Below are 15,121 nucleotides of genomic sequence, written 5' to 3' on the forward strand. Positions count from 1 at the left end.
GAAAACAGTATGGTGGTTTCTCAAAAAGTTAAAAATAGAACTACCCTACTAAGATCCAGCAAATGCACTAGTAGGTATTTACCCAAAGGATACAAAAATGCTGATCCAAAGGGGCACATGCACCCTGATGTTTATAGTAGCATTATCAACAAGAGCCAAATTACAGGAAGAGCCCAAATGTCCATCAACTAATGAATAGATAAAGAAGATGTGGAATATATATACATACAATGGAATATGACTCAGCCATTAAAAAGAATGAAATCTTGCCATGTGCAATGATATGGATAGAACCAGAGAGTATTATGCTAATAAAAATAAGTCAGAGAAAGACAAATACCATATGATTTCACTCATATGTGGAATTTAAGAAACAAATGAATATAGGGGATAAAAAAAGAGGAAAATCAGAAAATAGACTCTTAACTATAGAGAACAAACTGAGGGTTGCTGAAGGGGAGGTGGGCAGAGGGGATAGGTTAAATGGGTGATGTATATTAAGGAGGGAACATGCGATGAGCAGTGGGTATTGTATGTAAGTGGTGAATCACTAAATTCTACACCCGAAACTAGTATTACACTGTATTTAACTAAATGAAATTTCAATAAAACTTGAAGAAAGAAAAAAAGAATAATAAAATGACTTCATCTTTATTTTCTTTCAACTATGACCATAAACAACAAACCAGAGCAGTGTCATCAATACCTGTAAGATTTTATCACTAATAAAACCACAGATATTTACATGTAGCATCACGAGTAATGACTGTAATATTATTTGTAACTATTATTTCCCCTACTAAAGGTATTCTTCATAGTAATTGATTTTCTTTTCAATTCCATGTATTTTATTTCCGGCATTTACATGATTTTGAAAACAGTCCGTAGTTTTCACCGGATTGCCAAATGGACTAATGGCATAAAACATACTTAAGGACTCTTGACAGTATGCTCTCTCTTCCATTAACCTATGAGGCAAAATCATACCGTACATTTAAGAATAAAGTTTGGAATATGACATGGCAGTGTGAAAATTATAGCCGCACTATTTCTATGTAAAGTAAGAGTTTTTTACAGAGAGCACTCTGGAAATTTCTGGAATTTTTTTTATTGTTAACTAATGTTTAGGGACACTAATGGCATAAGATGGGTTTGGCCAGGGATTTGGACACCTTACCATCTACTGGACAGCCTGCATGATTTGAAACGATACAAAAGTATTAATTAAAATGCAAAATCCATTGAAGATCACCTCAGTTTGAGATTTTATTTTTTATATAAAAGCACCAACTCTTTTGCACATTTTAAGATTTGAAATTTCCGGTGCACCTGGGTGACTCATTCAGTTAAGCATCAGACTCCAGCACAGGTCACCATCTCATGGTTTGTAAATTTGAGGCTCAAGGTCGGGTGCAGAGCCTGACTGGGACTCTCTCTCTCTGCTCCTCCCCTACTAGCAACCTCTCTCTCTGAAATTACATCAACTTTTTTTTTTAATGTTTATTTTTATTTTTGACAGACAGACAGACAGACAGACAGAAAGATATACCATGAGTGGAGGAGGGGCAGAAAGAGAGGGATACAGAGATGCCGAAGCAGGCTCCAGGCTCTGAGCTGTAAGCACAGAGCTTGACATGGGGCTTGAATCCACGAACTGAGAGATCATGACCTGAGCTGAAGTCGGATGCTTAACCGACTGAGCCACCCAGGTGACCCAAAATATATAAATAAACTTTAAAAAAAGTTTTAAAATTTCCTAGAAAACAGCTAGTATGTAAATCACCAAAGGCCAAGTTTATTATTGTTGCTGTTCTGAACTTTAACCAAGAGTTGTTTTCTGCTTTGAGAAATTACATTACCGGTGTCAAAATCACTTCAAGTATTTGTTTTTTTTTTTTTTTTTTTTTTTTTTAAATTTTTTTTTTTTAACGTTTATTTATTTTTGAGACAGGGAGAGACAGAGCATGAACGGGGGAGGGTCAGAGAGAGAGGGAGACACAGAATCTGAAACAGGCTCCAGGCTCTGAGCTGTCAGCACAGAGCCCGACGCGGGGCTCGAACTCACAGAGTGCGAGATCGTGACCTGAGCCGAAGTCGGCGGCTTAACCGACTGAGCCACCCAGGCGCCCCTTTTTTTTAATTTTTTTTTTTTAATTTTTTTTTTTAACGTTTCACTTCAAGTATTTGAATCAAAGTATTTGTATCAGTCTGCAGTTGAAATAGTCAACTGCTAATTCTACCAACAGATGAAAGCATACATCTACTACATTATGTGTTCCAGGGTACTTGTGTCGGATCCTTATATATTAAAATACATTATAAAACACATTTTTCTTTATATCATAGTTGGAATATTATGCTTATTTTTTGACATTATATTGATAAAATTGCATATTATTTTGTTTCAACATAAAAATGTCATCATGAATTATATCATATAAAAGGGGTCATTAGGACTAATACTGTTGAGAACTACTAACTACTTCTACCTGACTTATGAACCTCAGTTTATTTATCTATAAAAAGGGGGTAATAATACCTACCTTAGAAGATATTTTTGGAAGTTAAAATAATATTCTATAACAGCTAGTACAGTGACACTTAAGTGTTTGTTCTATAGTTGGCACTAATATAACGTCCTTATTTCATGAGTTATTTTTGAAGTTAGTACCTATGTTTATTAATATCTACATTCTTGACATGGTTTCTAGCATGCATCTAGCATTAAAAAACATATTCATTACATATCTGCAAAGGTTTGCCAAAATAAAATGCTATTATACTTGAAGGAAAAATAATGTCATCCTTCTTAGATCATTTTTATCAAAGAAATTCTCTAATTTTGATAACTATTTTACTATAATAATATGGTGTAAATAACAGGAAAAGAAGAAGAATTAAATCAATGAAACTGTATCTACTGCAACTAACAAAACCACTTTCAACCACCCAGAACAGTTGGAAGAGATGATAGCACAGGTGTGGCCTATTCACTCAGGATCCCAGAGATAACACACCTGAAATTAGAGTAGGGAGACTAGACAGAGGAATCATTACCATTTTATCCAAAATGTATATTAAAAATAGCTCACAATTTCTTTGCTATCACAAAGAAAATAAAGTCAATGTAGAAAAAAAAAAAAAACCCAGCTCCCAACCCATTTGTCTCATTCTTAGAAAAACAAAAGAAAACTTAGAATATCAGTAAAAATAGTTATCATTGCCATAAACTTAAAACTCAAGATGTTACAAAGGCAGAAAGAAATCTTTCTTGTCACCTTTTGATAAAATAAATCTCAGAGTTCACATACATCCTAGGAAACAGACATCAAATATAATTTTTACCTGCAAATAATAGGCACGATAAATAGCAAACTCTGGATAATAAAGATTGGTAAACATTTCTAGAACCTATTATTTAACAAGATCAAAACATCCTGTCTTGTTTCTAGGAATAAATTTTTGAGGCCCTAGGCTTTGTTATAAATTTAAGGTAAAGATTTTTAGCTTATTATATATATACAACACACACAAAAAATAATCCATATACAAGAGTAATAACACATATATGTGTATACAAATAAACACACATAGGTATAACTTTTCTTTTTCCTTGTACACACTTCATAAATGTATACGTATACATATATATTTTGTTTTTCTAAGTGTGTATGTGTGTATAAATATGCCAAGTGGAGAGACAACACTGTAATATCTTTATTTTCAAATTCCTATTTAGAAATAGCTTCTCTGTTTTGTACCAGATGTAAGTACACCTTCTAAATGATTGTTCACATTTCCATTATTTTCTCCATTAGTTTAGTTTGTATTTTTTATTATAACATCAAGAGTTCAACATTCCCTCACCCCATATACCCAAGTGCTCATTCACCCATTTAGCAGTTATTTATTGAGTCTTTTATTTATTGAGTCTATTATTTATTGAGTTATTTATTGTGTCTTTTAATCTACAGACACAAGTGAGACTTTGTGAGGTTAATTCACCCAACCATACTCTTCCTTTCTTAATGTCAAAATGAATTGCATGTGATATTAATGGATTCAGAACAAATATAATCAGTGATGGGCCCCTATTCTTGTGATTTTGCTGAAAGGAATTTAAATCTGTGTGTCTCATTGATTCTATTTTTTCCATTTTTTAATTAAGTAAACCTTTAAATTTAGAATAATTATAAATTGAGAGAAAAGTTGCAAAGAGAATACAGAGAGCTCTGCATGTCCCCCAGACAGATTCCTCTATTATTAACATCTTACACTACTAACATTGTTTCTATTTTTTTTTTCCTCAGGAAGACATGCCAGTTCCTACTTTATCTTTCCCAGAGATTTTTTTAAAGAATATTAAAAAATAAACAATGTTTGCTATTATGGTTTGGGTTTAAGCCATCAGAAATTTACATTTTAATCTCCGCAAAGACTGGTGGGATTACCGTTGCAAATGCTGGAAATAAGAGGAGGATTTTGCAATGCATATAAAATCAGAGATTTAGTTTAAGGCAGTGTGGCAAAGAATCATCACAGATGGATGCTTGGCATCTCTGAATATGTGCTTTCCATTTTGACTACATTCCTCCTTTATGTTCCTCATCTTCTCAAGAAAGACTGAAGCTAGATAACTCATATTCCTAGATTCCTCTGTAGCCATGACCCAGATATTTGACCCGCATTCCAGCAAGATCCGAACTCAAAATTGAACAAAGTGAAGCAGTGGCTCTCTTCTGAGGATTTGCTCTTTTGGAAACAGAGGTGGTGGGGGCTTTAATATTTTGACATAGAGTTTCTGGTATTTAGTTGTGAGGAGCAGAAGTACTGGTTAAAGATGCAATGTTGTTTTCTCCAAAGAAACCCTATGATATAATTGGACATTGTTTCTCTACAGTAGCTTCAAAGGCTGGCACTTGACCTCTCCAAAAGCCTTGAGCAACTTAACAATGTAAGAAATAATCTTTCTTCTTCATAAACTAGAGTGAACTCTGTTGCTTGCAAAAGAATACTGAGGAATGTAGTAATTTTTAAACAATGAAGGGAGCTTTAATAACAGAGATTATGTGGAATTGATCATGGAGGACATGATGGGGACAGACAGTGAAGATTTAATGACCTCAGTCTGGAAAGCCAATTCATTTTGAAATGCAGTAGCAAAACAACTGGTCAAACTGTTGCTTGCTATGCCCTGGAACTCTGACCACATGGCAAGCAAAGCTTTTTTATTACGTGAGTGGTAGGAATAAAATTTAGAATGTCTCCTTGTGCTTATTAAATTTTGCTGCTTTCAAAATGCACTACAGTGGAGGTGCACTCAAACTAAATCTAGACAGTCTGTAAGCAGAGATGCCAAGAAGCACAGCTATGCCCAATGAGGCTCACTCTGCTTGTGTCCTGCAATATAAATTGAGGGTATCCTAATTTGGAACCCTGCAAGGTTGAGAAAAGCCAGCTCCTTCTGTACATAAAAATGTGATGTGTATTTAACAAGCAGGGGTCTCTAAGCGCAACTTCAAAAAGATAAAACTGCTGTCTCTGGGCTTTTCAAACACTTTCCTTCCGGAGGTCTCTGAGTGAGAGTGAAGAGAACTGAGAGGCAAAGCTGAGATTCCTGGTGTTGCATTCTCACTCTGGCATACTTACTGTTTTGCAGAGGGTGAGGCAGCAGCTATCAGGTTAAGAGAATTAGAGCAGAGGAGCCAGTAGTTAAGAGTTAAAATTTCCAGACCTATGTGGTTACTCGTAAAACTGTGCTGAAGCCCATCTTCTGAAATCCTGGTAAATATTTTCCAGGGAAGAGTATTGCCAAGTGTGCCTCAGCCTGGCTACAGCTGTACTTAAAGCAAATGCGTTGCTCTTCATATCATCATCATGATCATCATAATGATTATCATCATCATCTAATGTTTCACTGATTTTTATGTCATCTTCATGTAAGAGCCCTGCTAATCTTCTCTGTATTGTTCTGATTTTAGTATATGTGCTGCCAAAATGAGCACTTTTTAATTATTTTTAGAGCCCACTTTCATTTGCTTTCAAATTTCCATAGTACCTGCTTAGAGTATAGGCATTGACAAATTGGACAAGGAAGGTGTCCCCAAATGTAGAACCAAGGACCTGGAGGAAAATGGATGAAAGAAATTCATCTGGAAAGTATGAGGGCCTGCCAGATTGGTTAGCCAAGCACTATTTCCGACACTAGGATCACCAAGTCCTGAGTGTACCTGGCCAGTAGGACTCTGTATTTGCTGATGTACCAACAAAGGTCTTATCTTTCCTACTTTCCCTATTACTGAATGAGACTTCTAAATTAGTATTACCTTATCTCCTTTTCTTACCAAAATAATACATTGGTAACTTTGGAGGAAGAGAACTTTAATTTGTAAGACGTAGCATCACAAAGATCCAAACCTGGAGCTGACGGACAGACTACCCAGACATCATGGACTTCAAGTTAACTGCAGAAACTGGATACAATTTTGGGATTGCCTACTTGGGAAGGGTGAGGATGAATTCATTTTATTCAAATTAAATAAAGAGATAGAAAGGTTGAATATAAATGTTAAATAGTCAAAGAGGTAGAAGGTGGCAGATACTATAAACATGTTCACTCAACAACCTTTCGACCCCTCCTTTTCTTTTTCTACTTTTATGTAAGTACTTCAGCCTCCCTAGTCACTGGAAATGACCACTTGACATAGTCCTTTTAATCCAATATAAGCCCAAGTCTTCTGGTCTTGTCTATTATATTTTCTTCTTTTACTATTCTGGAATGTGGATATACAATAGCTTTCACTAAAGATGTTAAAACAAAAAATTGGATAAGCTTTGTTCTTTGATGGAATATAATTCAGTTACTGTATTAGCCCTCAAATCCCTGTACCTGTAATTCCTACTGCATGAAATAAACCACTTTTTACTAAGCTACAGTTGTGGTTTAATGTGAAAGTAAATGAAATTCTAATCAAATTAAGTAGGAAAATTATTTAAAAAAACTATAAAGTTCATTTTTGCTTGATTGCCTCGGATACAATTTAAAACAATTAATTTTTATACTTGCTGTGTTTTATGCCATTTCTTAACTACTTAATGTGTTTCCCAAACCCTGACTTTTATGAAAACACAAAGTTTTGCATTTAAGATGGGAAATGACAGGCTCACATAAGAAAACAAAATTTGACAGCAAGAGAAATATCTTTACATACGAGAAAAAAAAAATCCGTCACATATAATAGAAAAACCATAGTCTGATTAAATCTTTCTCCACTAGACCATATCCAACCTGATTATTTATCTAACCCAGACTTCTAGTTTAGTTTACCAGTTTGTGAATTTGGCTTTTTTATCAGCAAAGAATAAGATATTTTACTGCACAAACACTTGAAAAATAAAATGAGTATTGTTAGAGCCATTTGCTTTGTGGTTTTCCTTTAAATAAAAATAATTCCCTTCTTAAAGAGTGGATGATATGTCTAATTTTATGGTTTTTCATTGTTAAAGACTGGTTTTGTTTCCATGGGAATACAATATTTTATTTCTTCACAAATTAAAGGAAAACATTTCCCCCCCAGGACTCAGAATTTTTGTGTGTGTCTGTGTTTGTGTTTTTGTTTTTAAATATATGAAATTTATTGTCAAATTGGTTTCTATACAACACCCAGTGCTCATCCCAAAAGATGCCCTCTTCAATACCCATCACCCACCCTCCCCTCCTTCCCACCCCCCATCAGCCCTCAGTTTGTTCAGTTTTTAAGAGTCTCTTATGCTTTGGCTCCCCCACTCTAACCTCTATTTTGTGTGTGTGTGTGTGTGTGTGTGTGTGTGTGTGTGTGTGTGTGTTTTGTTTTTAATTCATAGGTACCATATCTCTGTAGAGCCAATCAATGTTTTGCCAATTTTTTTTGGCTGCCATCCAAATGACTAATTTCTTTATAATTATTTATTCCAATTTTGCAAATGGTTTCAGTGCAAATATGTTTAGATTTAGAGTTTCCTGGAGATGGCCCAATATCCATCTCTAATGGCTAAAGCCAAACAAAAACAAAAACAAAACCCACTCCTTACTCAAATTACCAGAGTTTAACCCATTCTGAGAAAACCGGCTTTACCTACACAGATGCCCATGAATTTTATAAAGTCAATAAAGCCTAAATTCAATGCAAAGAAAAACACGCCCTTGCTCAAGTAATCATACTTTGATGGGAAGTCATTACTAATGTAGTTTATCAGCAAATAGTTGTTAAACGGAAACCGCACCTATAATGGCGCTGGATCTAATGAAGAAAGTAAAATACATCTCTCGAGGCAATTATATCACATAAAAAGCCAATAGGAAGTGATGTTACATTAAAAATCATGCCTATTAAAATTATATAAAATTATAGCCATACCTTTTAAGTGTAGCAAATGAGATTTCTATAATATTTTAAATGGTATTGTACTGAGTTTGGTTAATAGAAACATTTAATAAAAGAGACTAAATATATATGAGTAAATATGTGTGGGTGTATGCACTAACAAGTTATAAGGTATATATCAAAATGTAGGTCGTAGAATTCATAAAAATTTGTATTTTATTTTCATATTTATCTCTTACAATCAACAAAAGCGTACTTTAAAATATCTAGTAATTGTAAATAATCCCACTTCAACTCAGACTGGAAGGCAGAACATTGGCTGAGAAAATCATCAGCCAGAAACCAGCAAGAGCCATCCCGAGGCAAAGCAGCAGCAGCCTTTTAAACAGTAATTAAATTCTCTAGTTACAGCTTAATTCCTTAAACCCTGACCCACCAAATGGAAATAATGTGAGACACTCAGTGTTCACATTTCCTTTTAGTGATTTATTATGAATTATGTAGCCCACTTTCACTGCAATATTGATGTCTCATTTGTTACTGAAGGAAGATCCCAACCCTATTACCTCTGAAGTGTATTATAGCACAGGAACAAATTCTAAGTTCAAAACCCAGGGACAGTGCACAGCGACTTTTCTCACCTGCATTTATTAAGGACAAGTTATGGGTATCAGGATCAAAATAACAGCCCCTAATATTTTACTCTGAAGTTTTCATGAGGTTTTTCTTTGTAGTAATAGAGCATTGGAGATCCATTCTATAAATTAATGACGAAGCAGATGATAAAAATAACAAGAAATGAATTATATTCTTAGTGGCACTTCCAAAAAAGGACAGGAGGTGAAGAAGAGGGATTCTGCCTGAAAGAGCCCTTGAAATGTCACAGATCGCAGAACCAAAAGGCAAAGGATTACCTGGTAAGATACACCCATTTGCCTGCCCTACCTTCAAGCCTCACAATTAGATAATAAATACCTCAAAGTCTTGTATTCTAATTTTATATCTAGTGTTTTCTCCACAGATACTATATTGCAGAATAAGAATTATTCTTATTATTCTTAAGAATTATTAAATACTATTAAAATTTTAGCATTAATTAATCAAAACTAATGATGTTAAGATAATAAAAGAAGGGCACTACTGGGTGGCTCAGTGGGTTAAGCATCCCACTCTTGATGCTCAGGTCATGTTCTTGGAGATTGTGGGTTTGAGCCCCACACCCGGCTCTGTGCTGACAGCATGGAGCCTGCTTGGGATTCTCCCTCCCTCTCTCCTTCTCTCTTTCTCTGCCCCTTTCCTACTCATTCTCTCTCTCAAAAATAAATAAATAAATAAATAGATAGATAGATAGATAGATAGATAGATAGATAAATAAATAAATAAATAAATAAATAAATAAATAAATAAAAGGATAATAAAGGCAAAAAAAACTTTAGCTCATTTTGCTGTGGAAAGAGAGATTAGGAAGACAGAGATCAGAAAATAGAAAGATATATATGATATGCATATGTGGAGGCTGAAAGTATAAACTAGTAAAAACAAAGAGTAAAATTGTGATATTCAGGGACTGAGTTTGGGAGAGTAAGAGAGGTTTTGTTTAAGGGTACAAACTTGTAACTAGTAGATAAATGAGTCCTGGAGAGCTAATGCATGGTAGACTGAATACAGACAACATTACAATCATCAAATGTATTTAGAGACTAGATCATAATTATTCCCACCACAAAAAAAAGAAATAACTATGTGATATGATAGAGGCACTAACACCATATTAGTAATATTACAACATATTAATGTATGAAATTAAGGTATTATACACCTTAAATTCATATAATGTGTTTTTTTTTAATTTCTTTATTTAAATGTAAGCAGGTTAACATACAGTGTAGTATTGGTTTCAGGAGCAGAACCCAGTGATTCATAACTTATAACACTTCATAACTTCATAACACTCAGTGCTCATCCCAACAAGTGACCTCCTTAATCCCCATCACCCATTTATCCCAACCCCACCCAATACCCCACCAGCACCCCTCAGTTTGTTCTCTGTATTTACGAGTCTCTTGTGGTTTGCCTCTCTATTTGCTTTATCTTATTTTTCCTTCCCTTCCCCTATGTTCATCTGTCGTGTTTCTTCAATTCCACATATGAGTGAAATCATATAGTATTTTTCTTTCCCTGCCTGACTTATTTTGCTTAGCATAGTACACTCTAGATCCATCCACATTGTTGCAAACGGCAAGATTTCATTCTTTTTGATCCCAAACCAGATAAAAACCCCACTAAAAATAAGAATTTCAGGCCAATATCCCTCATGAAACTGGATGCAAAAATTCTCAACAAGATACTAGCAAATCACATTCAACTGTACATTAAAACAATTATTCACTCAGATAAAGTGGGATTTATTCCTGGACTGCAGGACTTGTTCAATATTCTCAAATCCATTAGTGAGACACACCACATTAAGAAAAGAAAGGATAGGGACCATATTATCCTTTCAATAAATACAGAAAAAGCACTTGACAAAATACAGCATCTTTTCTTGATAAAAACCCTCAAGAAAGGAGGGATAGAAGGAACATAGCTCAACATCATAAATCCATACAATGTTACACCTCAAATGTATTTCAAGTAAAAATAGCAGGTATAAAACTGGAGGCCCAAATGGCACTCTCAAAAATAGGAGAAATGTTTATGTGCATAAGAATGTGTATCTAAGATGGGTGTGGTTTCTACTCACCATTTCTTTGGTGCACCATGTATTTTTCCAAGCTCACTTTATTCATTGTTTTTCTTAGGACAAGTATTTCCTTTCCCTACTCCCGTACCTGATAAACATTTACCTGTCTTTCAAAACTCAGATGAAATATCATCTGTGAATGAAACTTCCCTGAGAGTTTCTGTGGCTTTTTTCTCATATTTTAATCCCTCATACCTGTAGCAAATACTCAAAATTGCTTATTGGAGAAAGAAAAAAAAAAGAAATATCACAGAGTTCCTGTTTCTCCACATTCTCACCAACACTTATTAGTTCTGGGTCTTTTCTATTTGCCATTCTGACAGGTACAAGGTATATCTCGTTGTGGATTTGATTTACATTTCCCTGATGATTAGTGACACTGAGCACCTTTGCATGGGTCTATTGGCCACCTGTATTTTCTTTGGAAAATTGTCCATTTAATTCCTCTGACCATTTTTTAACATAATTGTTTGTGGGGTTTGCAATTGAGTTTTATAAGTTCTTTATCTATTTTGGATATTAACCCCTTATCATATATATCATTTGCAAATACCTTCTCCTATTCAGTAGGTTGCTTTTGTTGATAGTTTCCCTTACAATGCAAAAGCTTTTTCTTCTGTGTTGTTAACTATGTGGAGAAAAGGGACACTGTTGGTGGGAATATAAATTGGTATAGCCACTGTGGAAAACAGTATGGAGGTTCCTCAAAAAATTAAAAATAGAAATACTCTACTATCTAATAATTCCACTACTTGGTGTTTACCCAAAGAAAACAAACACAAATTCAGAAAGATACATGACCCCTATGTTCACTGCAGCCTTATTTATAATACCCAAGATATGAAAGCAACCAAAGTGTCCACTGATAGATGAATGGGTAAAAAAAGATGTACACACACATATGCACACATATCACAATGGAATATTACACAATCCTTAAAAAGGATGAGATCATGCCACTTGAGATAACATGGATAGATGCTATGTAGATAACATGGATAGATGGAGAGGGTATTACGCTAAGCAAAATAAATCAGACTGAGAAAGACAAATACCGTATGGTTTCACACATATGTGGAGTCTAAATATCAAATGAACAAACAAATGGTAAGAATCAGACCTATAAATAAAGAAAAGTGATGGCTACTAGAGGAAAGGGTTGTGGGAAGATGGGCAAAATGGGTGAAGGGGAGTGGAACATACAGGCATCCATTTATGGAAGGATTAAGTCATGGGAATAAAAAGCACAGCATAGGGAATATAGTCAGTAATGTTGTAATAGTGTTGCATGGTGACAGATGATGGCAACATTTCCGGTGAGCACAGCATAACACACAGAGTTGTTGAATCACTATGGTATACACTGGAAACTAAGGTACCATTGTGTGTCAACTAAAATAAATAAAATATCAGTTAAGAGTAATCATACTCTTGTGATAGCTCATTCAACATTACAAATATATTCATGTTTAAATTCGTGGCACAATTATGTAGTTGAAATTGAACCATTTGTTTGAAGTTAGAAATAAAGTCCACTTTAGATGTATGCTTGACATTTATTTGCCATTTGAATACAGACATCATCTTCCCAAGTCTGACTTTAAGTGGTGACATGCATTTTTTTCTTAAACTTACTTCTCCCTGAAATAAAGAAGCTGTATGTCAACGACTTGTAAAGCAAAATATAATACAACTATAAAGGTCCTGGAAGAGTGTATGTTGCCATTGTTTTGTGGTTATCTTATTATAGCTCCAATACCCCAAGGTCTGTGATGCAGAGAAGTTATGCCATTTTCATTTTACTTGCAAGGCCAAAGTGTATTAGGCTTGATTGAATAATAAAAAAGGCTTGGAAAAATATCTACCTGATACAAATTTCATTTGAGCCACTTACTAGAAATATGATTTGGGTCAAATTATGCAGTTACATTGAGTCTCCATGTCCAATCTATAAAGTTAGAATATCAATAATTATCTGTTAAAGATGATTATTTATATAACACTTAGAATGATATTGGGCATTTAGGTTTTTAAGTACAGCTAAGGAATGAATGCAGCTACTTTTATGACTCAAACATATAAATATCATTTGCCTCTAACAGAGAAGAACAAGTTACTGCAGATACAGGAAACAGGAAAACATATAATTAGTCTGGTAATCAGAATAGGAAATTTATTAAATAATCAATGTATACTAATGCAATAAAATCTTATTCAACTAACAGCTCAGAGACCAGAGCCAGCTTTGGATTCTGTGTCTCCCTCTCTCTCTACCCCTCCCCAACTTGTACTCTGTCTCTCTCTCTCTCTCAAAAATAAATAAATAAACAAACAAATAAATAAATAAAACATTTTTAAAAATTAAAAAAAAGATTGAGCATCCTTTTACCAATTTTCACTGCAATGAGCATAATTCATTTTATTATATATTTGTATTCAGTGCATTATTTATTAAATGTCTGAAAAGGTGGGGAAAAAAACTAATAAAAAGTACCCTTCTCTGCACCCCTCTCACACCCTGTATATCCAAGAGACCTCTACAGAGCTTATGACTATTTCTGGGCAGAGAAAAAGGGTTCAACTAAATAGGCAGAATTTACCTCGGGGGAGAACAGAATCAGTGAGCATTAGTTTCTATGGCACCTAACTTGCCTTTCTCTTAGATTCTCCCCATTACCCTTTATCAGAAAAGATGAGTTCTCTTCTCCCACAAAACTGTAAAGCAATGATGGAAAGGTCAGCAACAAGTTGCAGTTACAACAACCATCTGATCAGACTTTATGTGAACACTACACTTGAATCAGGAGCAGCAATCAGGTAATTGCTATTAGCTAATTAGGTAAATACTATTAGCTAACAGCCATCTCATTCCCAATATCAGCAACACAGCACAGCTTAAGCAAGACTTCAGCAGTGATCATTAAGGAATTGCAAAAGAAGAGAAGCAATGTCTGGGAATCATACATTCCAATTAGCTTTTCCACTTAAATCTAAGCTTCAACCAACTATCTGGAATGGGGTAACTGCATTTACGAATTCATAAATAGTAACACTGGTTATATTTCAGTCCTCCCTGGACTCTTTTGAGGTGGATGCTACAAAAAATACCAAGAGATGGAATCCAAAAAGAAAAAAAAAAATAACAAGCCCCTGCACAAACACAACAAAGCAACTGATAGCATCTGTGATATTTGGGCATCTACATTAGCTACATTTTATCACTAAAATGAAAACTCAAAGTGTCTTGAAAATTTAAGGTGAATGTTTGTAATTATGAACAGCTAGAAGAAAAATTTAGCCAAACATTTGACTGTTTTCAAACTTCCAAAAGTTTGTATAACAAACATAAAACAATCCAATTTCATCAACTGTACACACAATTTAAGTTAACAAAAGTATGCAAAAACATTATCAACCAGATACAAAGTTAAGACTGATTATTCAGGTAAAATTTTAGTAGAAGATACTTTAAATTGAATCATATGAAGTTGCCATTTCTACAGGTCAGAAGGGTTGACTATCAGCAATTTCATATGACCCAACCTAGTAATAAACAGTTTTATATAATGAAGTTTTGTTTGTATCCTAGTTTGTACTTGGTAAGATTAAAGAAATAAAAAATAAATAAAAACAACTAGTGCATTCACAAAAACTTGCCCAATTATTAATCAAGATACTGAAGCAATTAGGAGAGGTACGGGAGGGTACTGTGTATGTATGTATTTATTTAATAGGCTCCATACCCAACACAGGATTGAACTCACAATCCCGAGATTATGAGTCCAATGCTCTACCAGCAGAGCCAGCCAGGTGCTCCTGGGAGGGCAAATTAATTACCAGATAATTTAACAATGCAGTTGAGAAAGCTGTGGAGATCTTCAAGATTTACTAAATTTGATTCTCTTGAGAATGGCATCGATCCCAGAGGAGATCACTAAAGTATTATCATAAATGCTTTACAAGCAACTCATCTACTCTTCAAGGATTTTCCCATCCCACTCCTCCAATGCAACAG

General features: G+C 34.5%; 1 protein-coding gene and 1 non-coding gene across 7 annotated transcripts in view; both read right to left on the reverse strand.

Annotated features, from left to right (window-relative positions):
* UNC13C (unc-13 homolog C) overlaps positions 1 to 15,121 on the reverse strand; it is a 614,642-nt gene that overhangs the window by 311,809 nt on the left and 287,712 nt on the right. The gene's annotated exons all lie outside the window — the stretch shown is intronic.
* On the reverse strand, positions 5,899 to 6,005 carry LOC131518356 (U6 spliceosomal RNA). Its single transcript, XR_009265045.1, has one exon. It is a non-coding gene; the product is annotated as a U6 spliceosomal RNA (small nuclear RNA).

The sequence above is a fragment of the Neofelis nebulosa genome, chromosome 7 (genome assembly GCF_028018385.1).
Source record: "Neofelis nebulosa isolate mNeoNeb1 chromosome 7, mNeoNeb1.pri, whole genome shotgun sequence".
NCBI lineage: Eukaryota > Metazoa > Chordata > Mammalia > Carnivora > Felidae > Neofelis > Neofelis nebulosa.